Raw genomic sequence first — 17,456 nt, 5'->3', positions numbered from 1 at the left:
CCTCATTTTCACAAGAGTTAGAAATAGTACATTTCTAATAACTTCCTAAGCTTTGATGATTTTATTATAACTTCAGAAGGGTTTGGGAAATGTGTTCTCCATGTTATAAAATCCTCTGACAACTTTGGAGCAGTGTAATTTTTGTTTTACTTCTGGTACAATTAAAGAGAGAAAATTTCGGTGTCCCTGAACCAAATTAAAAAAAAAATTAGGTGCTCCATGTATTATTGGAAACCAACTTTATATAAACCTTTGACATAAGGCAAATATAAGCTGACGATTATAAAAATGATCATTCTCATTGTTACATAAGAGGAGGTGTGTTTATCCAGGATTCTCACGTCTCATTTCATCCTCAGAATAACCCTCTTAGGGAGGTATTGTTATTATGAGTCCCACTCTTCAGAAGAAGTTGAGCTTAGAGGACATAAATGACTTGTTCTAAGCCATTAGCAGAAAGGACTCTTCCCACCTTTATGTGAAAAGGTTTTACTCTTCCGCCCAGGGCTCAGCTTTGAAGAGATCCTTGTGCAGCACGTGGGTGGAAGTGGAACCTGCCTGGCCAGCTCTACAGTCAAATATTTCTTGAGGACCCACGGGGTGACAGGTGCTGCAGGGAGATCTCTCTCACAGTCTGGTTAAGAGCTTCGTCTAGCACCTTAGAGCCTGGAGGAGACAGAGTAGCACTTGAACCCGGGTTTTTGGACTCTAGCCCCTGCGGTTTGCTTTTCCCACTGGCTAAGGTCAGCGTCAGCAGTGTGCTTTGTGTGACCTGCAGTACTCGGAGTGGCTCCATGTGGCATCGCTATACCTTCTTGTTGCTGGACATGAGTAGCTTTGCTTCATGGTAGATGTGAAAGGACAGTGTCAGCATCTCTGGTGCTTGCGGCACTGCTTCTCCAGTGTTTACTCCCGAGTACCCTGAGCAGCGGAGGGGAGAATCCTGTCCCAACCTCCAGGCAGCCTCTCATTGCATTCTAATATCTTACCTTAAAATTCATGCAACGTTTAAATTCTACTTCGCAATATATCTGTGCTATTGAATACAAAGAGCGTGTTTTCCATACATGAGAGCAAGTAAAATTTTCGTTATAGGAAAATGTAGACTGTTCCTCTGGTGGCTCTTGGTGCCTCCTGGCACGTTACCATGTACTCCTGAAGTGTTCCTCAGTCTGAAAGCATAAGAAGAAATACAGAGAAGTAGACTGGGGCTCCATCTTAGGAGTTTGAAGGTTTTGCTAAATCTTTGGACTTTGTTCTGTAGACATTGAGGAACCAATGAAGCATTTCAAAAAAGAAAGTGACCTGATCAGTTTCGTGTTTTAGAGGAATGGCTTTAAATTTCTTTGATCATCATCTATCGTAAGAAATACAGGGCTTCCCTGGTGGCGCAGTGGTTAAGAATCCGCCTGCCAATGCACGGGTTTGAGCCCTGCTCCGGGAAGATCCCACACGCCGCGGAGCAACTAAGCCCGTGCACCACAACTGCTAAGCCTGTGCTCTAGAGCCCAAGAGCTACAACTACTGAGCCCACGAGCCACAACTACTGAAGCCCGTGCACCTAGAGCCCGTGCTCTGCAACAAGAGAAGACACCACAATGAAAAGTCCGTGCACTGCAACAAAGGGCAGCCCTGCTTGCCGCAACTAGAGAAAGCCCACACACAGCAAGGAAGACCCAACGCAGCCAAAACCAAACCAAAACAAAACATTTTACATGCCAATATATGCAGATTATATATATTATACATAATATACATGCATATGCATGTATGTGATTACATATGTATATATGTAAAATAAAATTTTGTTGAAACTTGACTGATATTTATATATTTTCCACCCTAACCAATTTCATCTAGGAAAAGTTAATGCAATCCACTAAGTTGGTTGCACAACCCCTGATGGAGTGCACCTCAGGTAACCAGAGAATTTATACACTTCATTAACATTTTGAATGGAACAAAGTTGTACTCATTAAGAAACACTTCAATGCTTCTTCCAGGAGGTTTAGGAGATGTTATTGGGAAGGAAGAGGAGGGAAGGTTCCCAGGCCCTATTACCATGATTTTCCTGGCAGCCTGCACACCCTTTCCCTGGGGCCAGATTCTCTCTGCTCTCCTCTGTATCATTCATTCTCTTGTAGCCTGCCCCCTTCTCTCCTAGGATAATTGACTTCAAACAGAACCTTCTCTAGTCATCCTACTTGAGAAGACCCGAGAAGTGGGAGAGGGTAATCTCTGTATTGAACTTTAACTCTCTGTCTCAGATAGAGAACACTGAGGGTAAAATGTAGCACATAATGAAGACTATATGTATTAGTTTCCTAAGGCTGCATAACAAAGTACCACAGACTGGGTGGCTTGAATAACAGAAATTGATTTTCTCACAGTTCTGGAGGCTACAAAGTTAAGATCAAGATGTTAACAGGGGTGGTTTCTTCTGAGGCCTCTCTCCTTGGCTTGCAGATGGCTAACTTCTCCCTGTGTCTTCACATGATCTTCCTTCTGTGTGTCTGTGTCTTAATCTCTTCTTATAAGGAGACTAATCGGATTGAATTAGGGCCCACCTGTAAGACCTCATTTTCACTTAATTACCTCTTTAAAGGCCCTATCTCCAAATACACTCACATTTTGAGGTACTAGGGTTTAGGACTTCAACGTACAAATTTTTTTGGCAGGGGGACAAAATTCAGCCCTGTAAAAAACTAATAAACAGAAATCTCAATTAAATACAGTCAGGAGACCAGAAGAGGGAGCTCTCATGCCCTACCATGAGCCCAACAGGAAGAAGAAAGACTCCTTCTTTCCGGGTAAGCCCCCAGCCTATGAGAGACAGTCATGACTCAGCCAATGAAAAGCCATGGGCTCTTTGTTTACTATACCTCCCCCAGTTTCTTTTTCCACTCTGTAAAAGAGTTCGCTCCAGTTTTGTGGGCACTTGCACCTGGGCTCACCATGGTTGCACACTGTGAATTGCAATTCTTTGTTGATCCCATATAAATCCATTTGTGCTGGAGAAATAACTAGCAGTCTATTTGTTTTAGGTCAACAGTCCATAGCACCATTTATGTTTATTTTAAAAAAATCAAATACAGCCATTTTTATGTGATACAAAATAAATGCCAAAATACCAGCATTACAAATCACATCACAGCTTTATTTTCATGATATAATGAATTCAGTTACTTAATTCTATTATGGATAGACAGAGCTTCCATTTTAGTGGTCCTCTTGGAAAGTCTTAATTTTTTTTTTAATAAGGAGGTCTTAGTTTTTATTTTACTGTGTACTTAACTGCTGCCCCACTGCTTCATCCTGCCCTTGACTGGACGTTCTCAACACATAGAAAAGTTTGCACGAAAAGCTGGTAAATGGTAATTAAAGCACTTCAGTAAAAGAGAAGAGAAAGAGAAGAAATCTGTGGTTTGGGATTCACTGGGCTGACTGAAAAGAGAAAACCCAAACAGCCTTTTCTCTCTTTGGGAAGTTCTGCAAGAAGCAAGCCCAGCGGATCTGAATTAGCTCAAAGGAAAAACACAGGCTAAGACCAGCAGAAAGGGGACAAGAACTCCTTAGCTAAGCTCTGGTCTGATAAGGCCACTTCCCAGCCAGGAAGCTCATATGGTTACAGACGGACTGGGCGTCTCCAGTCCCCCACTCGGTTACGCATAGACTTGCCCTATAGCATCAGAGCAGGGCTCTTCCTAGTCTGCATCCTGCTGTGCCAGTCCACATGCCTCATCTCCTGCCTCTTACCTCTCCGTGGAGTGAACACTCTCCAGCTTCTGCTTCGGAGTTTCTCATTTTATATCTATTTCAGGAGGCTGCTGCGGGGGTGCGGGGTGGGGGCAGTGTCCTTGTTTCCAGTTAGTTGATTGAGTTATCAGACTTTATAGACTCCCCACACTACTTCTTGGCTGAGTCCTTTTCAGCTCTCTGAGTCTGTAATTCATTCTATAAATGTGATTGTTCATCAAGATGATCTCTTTGATTCCTCTTCACCCTAATATTATATGAGTCTATTCTTAAGTTTCAGACTTTAATGCAGATTTTTTAAAAAATCCCATGTATAGTTACAAAAGAAACTTAATATAGATGCCTGTGCCTAACGGACAGAGGGAGAAAAGGTACCCCTTTCTTCCTGGGATTTTAAGCTTATTTTAGATAGAAAATTTAAGCTTACCTCAACTATGGTTCTGCAGCTTGCTCCTCTGCTCTGTCTTGAGCCACTCTTGTTTATGGAGGCAACTCTGAGATCACTTCTGAAACATTCTCCTCAGTGACGTTGGCAGGTTCACCACCAATTATCCGGCTAAATAACACACATATAATTCTGAATGACATAGTTAAAAATTAGAAATGACTATCTGTAAGATGGCATTATCAGCAATGCTTTGCTTTTTAAAATTGGAATTGCTAATGAATGGTTTTCTAATGCTCTTTTGTACTGTCCTATGGATATTTTCTTAAGATATTCACATTTGCAAAATGCCTTTGTACTGTTTTCTCCTCTCACCCCCACTCACTGCCCACACATACCTGGCCTCCTACTCCCTGCTAACTCATGGGTCCAGCCTCTGCCCACACACACACACTCAGCGACCTGGCACCTACTATCGACCCTCTCCTTTGTTCTCCCACAAACCCACCCACTCATCTGCTCTCCTTTACACAGGTGGACATATTCGTACTCCTACTGCTCAGCAGCCAAAACACAATAATGGCTTAAGGGTGGGGAGAGAATAATTTTTCCAACGACCGTCATGTGTTTTTTAATTAACAAGCTCTATCCACACATAAATAGTCAATAAACAGTTCTTTTATTCTTAAATTGGCTGTGAATTACGCCAGAGCAACTCCAGAGCCAACACAAGGGTCAGCCCACTCATCAAAGCCCTGCCAAGGCCTCCTCTTGGGGAGGCTGGCCCCCGAGGAGGCGGGGAGGCCAGTCTTTGCTCCTTGTGTGTATTTTTAAGGCTACCAGAAAGGCCTTCCCCAAATCACCCTTAACCTGATGTTGCTTTGCCTAAAACTCCAGCATTAGAGAGTCATTCCTGAACCTTCTCAGTATTTAAAGTATGAAGAATTAGAAAGATATTGCTGGAGTTTCTTCCCATTTGTGGTAACTATTTTCATCTTTTCAAGGAGCTCAGATAATACACCACATGTTGTGAAGAGAATCTATTCTGCAATATTACAAGTCCACTCGTTAATAGGAAATAAGAGCATAATGATGGGTTTTAAGAAGTGCACAATTGAATTTGTGTTGGTATATTTTTATTTGGTTTTGTCATTTGGCTTTCTCTATATTAAATTGATGTGCACTCCTTGAAGGAAGGCTGGGACCATTTCTCCTCATTTATCTCTCTGAGGTGTAGTAACATGCCTAACAAGGCTGGTAATTTCTCTTGTCAGCACTAAACCTTAGGGCCAATTTTATTCTACTTTTTATCCACCAGTATTTTACTCTTTATTTTGAATATAACTACTTTCTCCTTTAAATTTCCACAATGCTGGCTCTACTCTCTTATGCATTTATCACTTTCTCTCCTGTATCATATTTAATCTTAGAGCTCATAAGGACTTTTAAGTATATGATTTAACTTTATGTCCTCACACTAAGCAAAGACCCTTACATAAAAAAACTCCTCGGGACTTCCCTGGTGGTCCAATGGGTAAGATTCTGAGCTCCCAATGCAGGGGGCCGGGATTTGGTCAGGGAACTAGGTCCCACATGCATGCTGCAAGTAAGAAGTCTGCATGCTGCAACTAAGAAGCCCGCATGCTGCAACTAAGAAGCCCGCGTGCTGCAACTAAGAGCGCGCATGCTGCAACTAAAAGATCCCGCATGCTGCAATGAAGATCCTGCATGCAGCAACTAAGACCCGGCACACCCAAAATAAATAAATAAATAAATATTTTTTAAAAAAGACCTCACATAGAAAGATGCAAGCAAAGTATAAAAAATAAGAAACAAATACCTCCTAGCTCATTCCACAGTTACAGTGGTGATATGACTGCCACCAAGTTTCTAGCTGTGAACTTCTAGCTAAAGATGGTGCAACGAACAGAGGCATATATCTCCTCTTAGTAGAGATGAGAAGAGGAGTTATGAATAGATGCAAGATTTCAATAAATATTTGGTGGAAAGAGAATGGGGGAATGTTAAGTGTCCCAATGGGAGACGAAGTCACAATCTAAAGTGTGTGCAGTGGGGCATGCTGAAGATAAGGAAGATACTTCACCTTGAAGAACCTGAAAGAGGCTCAGGACTTGGAGTCACCACATTTGGCAGAAAGTGAGGGTAAGGTGTGCGGTGTAAAGCAAAAGTTGAAAGCTTATATATGGAACAGTCACCTACTCTTATACCCCCAGGCACAGAAAATCAGCAGCCAGCCTACTCCTTTTTGGAGGGTGAGGAGGGAGATTTATTCCTGGAGATACTCAGCAGGAAAGGCCTGGGCATCAGAGAAATCAGGTCTACAGAAGACATGGAGGGACTTCCCTGGTGGCGCAGTGGTTAAGAATCTGCCGACCAATGCAGGGGACACGGGTTTGATCTCTGGTCTGGGAAGATCCCACATGCCACGGAGCATCAAAGCCTATGCGCCACAACTACTGAGCCTGCGCTCTAGAGCCCACGAGCCACAACTACTGAAGCCCGCGCACCTAGAAGCCTGTGCTCCGCAACAAGAGAAGCCCCCGCAATGAGAAGCCCACGCACCGCAACGAAGAGTAGCCCCCACTCACTGCAACTAGAGGAAGCTCGCGCACAGCAACGAAGACCCAATGCAGCCACAAAAATAAATAAATAAAAAACGTCTTAAAAAAGAAAAGGGAAGACATGGATGAGGCATGGGGATATAAACAGCAAAATGAATTCGAGATCTGCATTGGCCGGATCATCCGTGCCCTCTCCACTGCCACACAATCAAAGCACTGTTAATCAGGAAACTAACCCCTAGGCCAGGCTTTTTCAAACTGTGGGTTATGAAATCACTTTAATGGGTCATAAGGAACACTGTCATTGGTTGGGTTCCCTAGGAAGCAGATTCTGAGACAGAACTGAGAGTTGAGGATATTCATTAGGGTGAGACTTTGGGATCAAAACCTGTAGAAGGAAACAGAATTGGACAAAAGATGAAGTAGAGCTGTGATTCAAGGCCCAATGAGCTCTTTGGCCAAGCCCATGGGGAATACTGAAGCTAGAATGGCTCTTCAGAATTGTCCCAAGTCAGGCCAAGGTAGCCAGGCCTTTATCCCCTTTATCTTTGATTTGGTGATGAGGTCTTTAAAGAGATGATTAAGTTAAATGAGGTCCTCAGGGTAGAGCCCTAATCCAATGTGACTGGCGTTCTTATAAGAAGAGAAAGAAACATCAGGGGCATTGCATAAAGAAGAGGCCATGTGAGGACACAGTGAGAAGATGGCCATCTGCAAGCCAAGGAGAGAAGCCTCAGGAGAAAACAAACTGCTGACATCTTAATCTTGGACTTCTAGCCTCCAGAACAGAGAGAAAATAAATTTCTGTTGTTTAAGTCACCCGGTCCACAGTATTTTATTGTGGCAGCCCTAGGAAATTAATACATCCTCCCTCATTGGATGTGGCCATCCTAGGAAGTGTGACCTTGGGCATGTCAACTCTCTGAACTGAGGGAATCCCTGGAGGGGCTGACAGCTGAAGACTGCCCACCAGCAGTGCTCAGCGACTGGGGCAACCAGACTTTCATTGCAGAGAATATGACTGGTACATCACAAGGTCTGTCACAAACATTTAAAAAAATAAAATTCAATAGACTAAATAGAAAATATCTGAGCGCATTATATTTAGAAAAGTTAAATATTGTTTCATGAAACTTTTTTGCATATACATATATGTACATATGTGTGTGTGTGTGTGTGTGTGTGTGTGTGTGTGGACTGGACATGATGAAAAATAATTTCTTTCTGTCAAAAATGTTTAAAAGTCACTTCCCTAGGCAAGAGATTAGAGGAATGTTTTTCAAAAAAGCTAAACTGACTCAGAGAAGAAACAAAATGTTTTCTCCACCATCCAAAAGTGAACTGTCACCTTGTAAACACCATCCACACTCACAGAGTTCCTCATCAGCTTTTTTAGCATGCTGTTCTTAAATATGAACAGACAAAAAAAGACCACCAGGTATATAAGGCAAACTCTAACCTAAAAAAGAGGACTCATTATGATAAGCAGAAAATAGAATACAAGAGAAAACGATAGAGAACAGAAAAATACTGTTTATATGCTAATTTATAGCCTCAAAAAATTATGAGAAGATTTGTATATGTAAGATAAAGGCAGAATGCTATGATAAAATGAACGTTAAGAAAGAAACAAGAGAGGGCTCTTGGAAATTAAAAATATAATAATAAAACTTCAGTAGAAGAATTGGAAGATAAAATCAAGGAAATCTGAAAATAGAACCAAAAGATCAATAGATGAACAATAAGAAAGAAAAGATATGAGATTTAGAGACTCAACCCAGTAGGTACAATATCTGACTAGAAGGAGCTCTAGAAAGAGAAGAAATGAAGGGAAAATTATCCAAGAAAAGTTTCCAGAACAGGAAGGCATAAGTCTGAAAATTGAAAGTGCCTACCAACTACTCAGCACAAGTAAAAAAGGGCACATCATTGAGAAATAAGTGTCAGACCACTGGGAATAATGAAAGATTCTGAAAAACGTCCAGAAAAAGAAAAGAAATGAGTCTTATACTAAAAAGTAGGAATCAGAATGCATCAGGTTTCACAACTACAATAGCAATGGACTCAAAAAAGCAAAGGAGCAATGCTTTATGAATTATGAAGGATAATTTTTTAACCTAGAATGTAACACCCAGCCAAATTATCAATAAAGTGTGAGGGCAGAATAAAGATATTTCAAACATAGAATAATTCAGAAAATTTACCTCTCATGTGTCTTTTGTAGGAAGCTACTGCAGGATATGATCTAGAAAAATAAGGGGGGAAGACAAGAAAGAGAAAGACATCGGATGCAAAAAAAAAAAAAAAAAAAGGAGCGCCATCGCATTGGGAATCCACATGATCATTGATTGTGTCATTGTGAAGGTGATTTCAGCACAGCAGCTCTGCAAGAAGCCTAGAGAGCAGCAAGTTCAGACTGATGCAAGAGGATGCAGGGCTTCAGGAAGCAGGTCTCCAAGAAAATTGAGAAATTTACAGAATGCGTCATGAATTTGAATGTATTGAGCGATCTGCATTTCTGGAAGAGAATAGGGAATTTTTTGACAGGTACATAGAAAAGCAAGCATACAAATAAAATGAGATGATCAATTCCAGGGAAAACAAATTTGTCCTGAGAGAGGTAATATAATCATAGTATATTACATGCCTCAGCCTTAAATAATATTTACATTATCTTAATTATATAAAACCGAATAGTGACCTGAAAAAAGCATTGTGATATAACTATATTGGGAGAATGAGAGGAGGGTATAAGAAGCTAAATCCATATCTTCCATAGAAGAGAGTCCTAGATAATATCTGGAACTTTGAAAAACCAAGAAATAGCATTAGAAATGTGGAGATAAATACCATAAGAAACGGCTGAAAGTTGAGTGTGGTTGCTTTGGGGATGGAATTAGAACTAGAACTTGCAGATTGTGCAGGGAAAGGGGCTGCTCTTTTTCTTTTGGATTTTCAAGAGAGATTTGGCTTTTTAAACTCTGTACATTTATAACTTAGATGAAAATATAAACAATTTCAGAAAGAAAAATGATAATATAGGCATATCATTTTTCAGATATGGAGGCAAACATCTTTAAAGCTACAGGAAGTCACAGGGATGTAATGAACATGTAGGGAATATAGTAATAATATTTTAACAACTTTGGTGATGGATGGTAACTGGACTTATTGTGGTGATTATTTCAAAATGTATAAAATATCAAATAATATTGAATGTTAAGTATAACTTAATAAAAGTTAAAGGGAAAATTTTGAAAGTTTTTTCTGGGGGTTGGGGGTGGAACGGGACTGGAGTTGAGCTTCACTGTAAGCACTATTAAACCATTTGATTTTGTAGACTTGTGATGATCTAACATTGAATAAATTTTTAAAATGAAAGATAAAAACCATGAATTTGCAGGAATTAATTCAGTCACATAGACACTTAGGAAGGGCTTTGAATTTTAGCTCTGCTGCTTGCAGGTTCCTAATCTTTAAAATCCTTAACATATTCCTTACAAAGTGTAAGCAGTTGGTGAGAAAAAAACATCTGGAAGCTCCTGGTGGGTTGAAAATGATCAATATAGGGCCTCCCTGGTGGCGCAGTGGTTAAGAATCCACCTGCCATTGCAGGGGACATGGGTTCGAGCCCTGGTCCAGAAAGATCCCACATGCTGCAGAGAAACTAAGCCCGTGAGCCACAACTACTGAAGCCTGCGCTCTAGAGCCTGTGCTCCACAACAAGAGAAGCCACCGCAACGAGAAGCCCACGCACTGCAATGAAGAGTAGCCCCCGCTTGCCGCAACCAGAGAAAGCCCGAGCGCAGCAACGAAGACCCAATGCAGGCAAAAATAAATAAATAAAATTAAAAGAAAGAAAAGATTAAAAGAAAATGATCAATATAGGTTCCCTTCTTTCCTCTTACAGATAAAAAACCAAGACACTAGTTTTCAGTAGTATAAACTCATTCTTTGAAACCCCTCTTTGCTTGGACTCACAAGGACCCTCCCGTTACACTTTGGATATAAAAGGAATACTTAGTGTGCACATATATAATGAAGGCATTAAAAAAAGTATCCTATGTGAAATAAGAAATGCCCTTTGTGTAGTCTGGCTAGCTTTGCAATGAATCTATTTTTTTCAACAATAAAGTGCAATACATAGTTTACTCACTTGACTTTTCTCAAGCCTTACTGATTTTTGAATAAGTTCCAGATTCAAATTTTATCTAATAGTAATTAGAACCAATCTATCCATTGTGGAATCCCATTAAAGCTGGGCTGTGGGGAATGGGTCAGGAATGGGGGGTGGAGAAATTGATCCCCTCATTTCTTAGGGTAGGCGGACCCCCTGAATCAGCAGCCTCTGGCCAAGAACAGCCTAACTGTTTTATACCGTACGGTATGATTATTATGAGTTTTCTTTGAGTGCCCGGTCATGAAAAAGGTTGGGAAGCAATGCCTTACCCAGGTGCCATAAAAATCCATTATAAGGAATGACAGCTATTTAGATAAAGTCTGAAAAAAGTTGCTTCCTTATTAAATTTATAAGAATAGTTAAATTTGCATGCCTTTAGATGATTTTTTGATGTCTCCCAAATCTGAATGGAAATGATGTAACATTAGGTTTATGTATTACTTTGGATTACTAAATTCAGCTTCAAGTAACTTAACAGAGACCCAAGATGGTTGTTTAACAATTAGATTACTCCCTCCTGTAAAAAGAAATCTGGAGAAAGTAGCCCAGGCCTGGCATGGTGGCTTCATAATCATCAAAAACCCTGCTGCTTTATTGCTAAGGCTCAGGGAATGTAAGCCAGTACATCCACACCCCGAAGAGCAGGATGGAGGAGGAGAAGGGAAGACTTTCCAGAAGTCACTATCCTACTCCCATTTAGGTCTCTTTGTGAGGAATTTAGTCACATGACCAATAGCTGCAAGCTTGGTAGCAAGTTGTGGTCTTTTAGGTAGGTAACAATATGTCCAGCTTGAGACAGGAGTTTCATTACTTTGACAGAGGAGAATGAATATTTGATAGGCAAAAAGCAATCTTTACATGTTTTAGTAACTGCCGTGTAATTCATTTCAAACAAAAATAATCTATCGATTTGTTATTTTATATACACTGCCGGAAAAGCTGACATAAGCATTAAGTAAGACTAATTAGCAAATTCATTATCTGAAGTTTTGATTACATATTTTTGTTGGATTTAATAATTCATGATTAAGGGAGTGTAGCTAGGAGGTAAAATTCAGATTCTGAAGCAGACTGCTGGCTTCCACTTATTATTATTTATTATTGTGTGACCTTAAGAAAACTGCTTCAGTGCTCTGTGCCTTAGTTTGCTTTTTCGTAAAGTGGAGATAAAAATAATAGTACCTATTTAATAGGGTTTTGGAAGATTAAATGAGCTAATACATGTAATGTACTTAAAATAGTGTCTGGCATATATAATAAGTTCTCAATAAATATTAGCTATTAATATATCTTTTACTTAAATTAAAATCTTTTCCTTTAAAATCATAGGTAGCTGTGACAATCTGATTCTCTATTAAGAATTTCCAGGTATGCAATATTTTCCTGGTTTTGTATTGGTAGATACCTTTAAAATGCTGATCCGTGGAGTCAAACCACAGGGCTTTACTTGAGCTAATAAATGTTCTGTTCCACAGTAGCATTATGAAAGGAAAGGAGTTAGACACTGGTGAAACTGAACAATAACTAGTTTGTCTCTTTTTCTCTCTCTTTCTCCCACTTCCTCCTTTAATAGACTGTACTGATGATATCACTGCCTCTCCTCTCCCTGCCACAGCCTGACAGTCTCCTGTTGCCCCAGGCTATACAGATTCTTGGTATCTTTACCCCTAGCACTGCAGCATGCCTTGCCCATCCACAGTCATTACCAGTCATGTTCCCTAATCATTTCTGGTGGTTCAAAATTATAAACTGCCCAGATTGGGGGAAAAAATGTCATTTTCATGTGTTTCTCTATTATTTTCTGTTGTTTCTTTTCCAGGTTTTCCTCAAACATCTCTGCAAGTATGAGAGAATCTATTTTCCTTTTAGAAAAGCAATATTTAAGTGAAATTTCGATTATTAATGGCATTACAACTATAGCTAAAAGACTTTCACACCTTTTAAAAATAACAAAATTTACATTAAGGAAGTTTTAGAAAAAATAAAAAATTCACATTTCCATTAACATGTGGCGTTCATCTTTGGACCTAAGGCAACTGCTTCAGTTGTCACCATTTCCTTTCTAGGGAGAGGGTAAATAAGGGATGGAGAACATGTGTCTCATCACATTTCTGGGCAAAATTTGGAAGTTGTACACATTCTTCTGCTCATATTCTATTGGTAAGAACCTAGTCACATGGCAATACCTAGCTTCAAGGGAGGCTGGGAAGTGTGTTCCGTAGCTGGGACCAACTAAAACTGGAGGTGGGGTTTCTACTATCAAAAGGAGAAAAGAGAGAACAAATGTGCAGAGTGTTAGCACTCTTTGCCACACAAATGTTGATCACATAGTTGCAATATAGTAAAAGCAATTTTATTTTGCTTTTTACTTAACATTATATCAAAAGCTTTTTTCTTCGTGTTACTACATGGTCTTCATAATTATAAAGCAATGGCTTTATAATAATTGTGTGTATAATCAATAAATTCTTTGACCCTTCCTATTATTGAAAATGAAGATTCTTTTCAGTTCTTTACAATGTCACAATAGATCTTTCCATAAGCATTATTTTTTTAATCTTGGGATGATTCCCTTAGGATAAATTCCCAGAACTAGGATTACTAGGTCAAAGGGTGTGTGAACAGTTTATGATTCTTAATGTTTTTGTTCCAAATTGGTTTCTGAGAAGGCAGTACCAGTTTGTTCCCAAAGGAAATCTGCATATTTTTCTATGAATGTGGGGAGGAAGACATATTCACATATCCTCATAGGTAGAATATTTTCCATTTTCAGGGTCTGGCTGGAATGATCAGGAAACACAAGACTTGGGTTTGAGTCTTATGCTGCCACTTCCTAGTTATATAGCTGTAGGCAAGTTCTTACTCTCCCTGTGCCTCAGATTCCTTATTTTAAAATTGAGGATAAAAATCCCCTCGTAAGGTTGTGTGGTGATCTTTAAGGTTGTTGACAAATATTGTTTTATCATCTGCTTTATCTGTTTTATCATCATGCACAGGTGAAAATGCAATTTCATGCTCCACTGACGAGAGATATGGCCAAGTGACTTGCTTTAGCCAGTGAAATGGAAGCAAAAGTAACATGTGTCATCTCCAGGCATACATTTTAAGGATCTGTGTGTTATGTGCCACATTCTTTTTTCCCTATGCCGTGGGATCGGAAATACTTCAGATCATACCAGCTCTTTAAATGTCTTAGAGTAAGGACGGCACAGAGCGAAGCATTAAGCCAACCTGTGATGGATGTGTGAATTTAGTAAGAAATAAATCTTCAGGTTTGTTTTTAAGCCACTGAGACTTTGACATTGTCTTTTATTGCAGCATAACCTAGCCTATCCTGATTGCTGAAAGTTTTCTCAGGATTAATAACATAATATGAATGAGATGTTGGACAAATGGTAGAGGCTCAATATATATCCTTTATGGTAATAATTACTACCATTCATTCAATGCCCTCTCCTTGCCAGGTATTTTTATATATTGTCTCTAATCTTCAGCACAACCTTGCATATTATAAAACCCTCTATTTATAAAGGAGAAAAGCAAAGCTCGGAATGATTAGTATTTTGCCTAACATCATCCAGCAGAGCTGGGATTCAAACCTGGTGTGTTTCTTTCCATCTTTATCTTTTTTCTTTGTTTTTGGAAGTTTATGGCATTATTTACATCATTATGTGAATTTTTTAACATTTGTTTTCTAAACTTCATATTTATTCCTGCGGTAAAACCTCTATTTTCTCAAACTTGCTGGAAGATAAACAGAAATTGACTCAAAGGTACAGCAGCTTGCTATTCAAGCCCCTGCTTGTTCCGCAGAAGAAACCACATGAACTCAGGTATCTTTTACGTTTTTCTCGGCTTGAATATACCTGAGAGCAGTTAAGATATATATGCTTATAAAAAGTAAAAAATGGTTTCAAAATTGGAGTGGAATGAGTCAGATTAGAATGAGTCAGATTAAGTAAATTCTCAAACCAAACACTTACTGATTCTCTCTCTCTCTCTGTCTTTTAACAACTTTATTAGGATATAATTCACATACCATTCAATTCAACCACTTAAAGTTACAATTCAGTGGCTTTTAGTATTGTCACAGAGTTGTGTATTCATCACCCCAATCAATTTGAGTCAATTTTAGAGTATTTTCATTACCTCAAAGAGAAATCCCACACCCCTTAGCCACACTTGAATCTCTCCATCCACCCCTCACCTCACCCCCCAGGCCTAGACAATTACTAATTTAATTTCTGGACTCTTGTCTCTTTTTTACAGTGGCTCCCAGAATTTCAGTTTCCCTCCATCCCCAACAAATGGTTCTCCCCCCATCCCACCACTCTAGCCCCATGCCCAACTTTGCAAAGCTTTGTTCAATTATTTTTAATTCAAAGCTTAAATTCTAAAGTATCTGGTGTAAGAAACTAATTTCTTTTTTACTTTACTAAAAACTTAGAATTTCCTTGCAATGTATCAATATTACTAGAGGTTTAAAAAATATATGATTTTTTTTTTAAAGCTCTCATCTGTTCATGACCTGATTATCTAGTTTGTAGAGGTTTCAAACTTTTTCTTCTCTTCCATTGTTCTCTTATGAGACATTTCACAGCTTGTTAGTACCTCTGACTCATTATATAAAGTGGTCAAATAGGTGAGATTAAATTAAAATTGCTCTCCTATGACTCTGCTATTTTTAAAGTGTTAGTTAGGAGAAGGCAGAAATTGAAATCAACAGTTCAAAAGGGAACAGTAGTCCCCCTTACCCACGGTTATGCTTTCTGTGGTTACCGGCAGTCAACCATGTCCAAAAATATTAAATGGCAAATTCCAGAAATAAACAATTCATTAGTTTTCAATTGTGTGCCATTCTGAGTAGTGTGACACAATCTCTCATCGTCCAGCTCCATCCTGCCCGGGATGTGAATCATCCCTTTGTTCAGCGCATCCCTCCCGTTAGTCACTTAGTAGCCATCTGGGTTATCAGGTCAACAGCTGCGGTACCGCAGTGCTTGTGTTCAAGTAAGCCTTTATTTACTTAATGGCCCCAAAGCGCGAAAGTAGTGATACCAGCAATTCGAAAATGCCAAAGAGAAGCTGTAAAGTGCTCCTTTTAAGTGAAAAGGTGAGAGTTCTCTACTTAAAAAGGAAAGAAAAAAACCATATGCCAAGGGTGCTAAGATCTATGGTAAGAATGAATCTTCTACCCGCGAAATTGTGAAGAAGGAAAAAGAAATTCATGCTAGTTTTGCTGTTGCACCTCAAACTGCAAAAGTGACGGTCACCGTACATGGTAAGTGCTTAGTTAAGATGGAAAAATTTGTACAGTAAGATATTTGAGAGAGAAAGACCACATTCACACAACTTTTACTACAATATATTGTTGGGTTTTTAAATTTATGTATTTTTGGCCGCGTTGGGTCTTCGTTGCGGTGCGCGGGCTTCTCATTGCGGTGGCTTCTCTTGTTGGGGAGCACGGGCTCTAGGCACGTGGGCTTCAGTAGTTGTGGCACAGGGGCTCAGTAGTCATGGCTTGCGGGCTCTGGAGCGCAGCCTCAGTTGTGGCACACGGGCTTAGTTGCTCCACGGCATGTGGGATCTTCCCAGACCAGGGCTCGAACCCGTGCCCCCTGCATTGGCAAGCAGATTCTTTACTGTGCCACCAGGGAAGTCCCGACAATATTTTGTTGTAATTGTTCTATTTTATTATTAAATTATCGTTGATCTCTTACTGTGCCTAGTTTATAAATTAAACTTTATCATAGGTATTGATATTAAATAAAATAGGAAGCAACAAAATGCACCAAAGCATTAAGAGGATGCAAGAGATGAACTGTTCCCTAGGAGGGAAGAAATTAATGAAACATGTGAATGCTTATATACCCCTGAAGACAGTACTTCAACGATGTACTGAATTGAGGATGAATTAACTAGTTTATGGGGGTCTGGTTCTAGTCTCTACTTGTGCTGTGCTGACTTGTTTTCTGTGTGTTTTGGATACATGTGGTGATAGCAACTTGTTAGTTTCTGGTAAAACCAGTCCAAAGATAAGCGAAGCCTGGATATGTGAGACTGAATAAGCACATCCTAAAGCTATGAAATGTATTAACATTGTTGGGCAGTTATGGCAACAGAAAAACAGTGTTGATGAATAAGAATGCTTAAAGGGCAATGGCTTAATGTAAGGGAACAGCAAGCACTATGAAGGCTAAGAGGACATGACATTCCTTTCTTTTATTCAATGAGCTTTCCAAATTCTACTTCTGCTCTATTTGCAACTGCCCTGTTCTCATGAAGCTTGCTTTCAGCAAATGTTTATTCAACAACTATAAAATTATGCATAACTCAATGGCTAGGAACTATGAGGGATACAATGTAGAAATAACAGGACCCCTGGATCATGTGGGAAAGCACAGAAGATATTTGCGAATCAATGAGTCGCGTGCGTAGACTACTACATTGGTGGGGAAAATGGAAGAAAGACAGAGTTGAAGAGGAGTGTAGGACTCCAATCAGTAGGTTCCTGAATACCAAATTTATGTTAGGACTTTATTCTTTGGAAAGC

At 39.6% G+C, this 17,456-nt stretch overlaps 1 long non-coding RNA gene across 2 annotated transcripts in view; it reads right to left on the bottom strand.

Annotated features, from left to right (window-relative positions):
- Nucleotides 1-278: 278 nt before the first annotated feature.
- The window catches only part of LOC132522216 (uncharacterized), a 76,337-nt gene continuing 59,159 nt past the window's right edge, over nt 279-17,456 (bottom strand). The window contains exons 5-7 of one of the 2 annotated variants that reach the window (XR_009541119.1): nt 8,928-8,968; nt 4,184-4,312; nt 279-1,172 (exon numbers count right to left, since the gene is read on the bottom strand). This is a non-coding gene — a long non-coding RNA (uncharacterized LOC132522216). The remainder of the gene's footprint in view (nt 1,173-4,183; nt 4,313-8,927; nt 8,969-17,456) is intronic. The other variant, XR_009541118.1, reaches the window with a different exon arrangement.

Source organism: Lagenorhynchus albirostris, chromosome 6 (assembly GCF_949774975.1).
Source record: "Lagenorhynchus albirostris chromosome 6, mLagAlb1.1, whole genome shotgun sequence".
In the NCBI taxonomy this organism is placed as follows: Eukaryota; Metazoa; Chordata; class Mammalia; order Artiodactyla; family Delphinidae; genus Lagenorhynchus; species Lagenorhynchus albirostris.
Note: the sequence above shows the minus strand (reverse complement) of the source record. Positions and strands in the feature narration are given on the sequence as shown.